Here is a 384-nt window from a genome sequence, read left to right as displayed (position 1 = left end):
TATAAAATATTTTTATATTTATAAAATATACGTGTTTTTATAGCAAAACATTATTCATATCTCATACTAAGTGCACATATGAATAGTGCACGAATAATTATGACATGTCTAAACTTCGATTAGATATTGGTTATATAGAGAGCTTGACCAAATTTTAAATGCGAGAAACAGTTACTAACAAACGCCATCTAGTGGTAAAATTAATGACAAATAAGTATTTAGAAAATATTAAATAAACGTTTAAAAAATATATACTAAAATCATTTTCTTAAACGTAAAATTAATGACAAATAAATATTTAAAAAATATTAAAAAACGTTTAAAAAATGTATACTAAAATCATTATTTTAAATGAAAAATTAACGTTAAATAAATATTTAAAAA

The sequence above is a fragment of the Wasmannia auropunctata genome, unplaced genomic scaffold, assembly GCF_000956235.1.
Source record: "Wasmannia auropunctata unplaced genomic scaffold, wasmannia.A_1.0 LD309867.1, whole genome shotgun sequence".
In the NCBI taxonomy this organism is placed as follows: Eukaryota; Metazoa; Arthropoda; class Insecta; order Hymenoptera; family Formicidae; genus Wasmannia; species Wasmannia auropunctata.
This window is presented reverse-complemented; position numbering follows the sequence as displayed.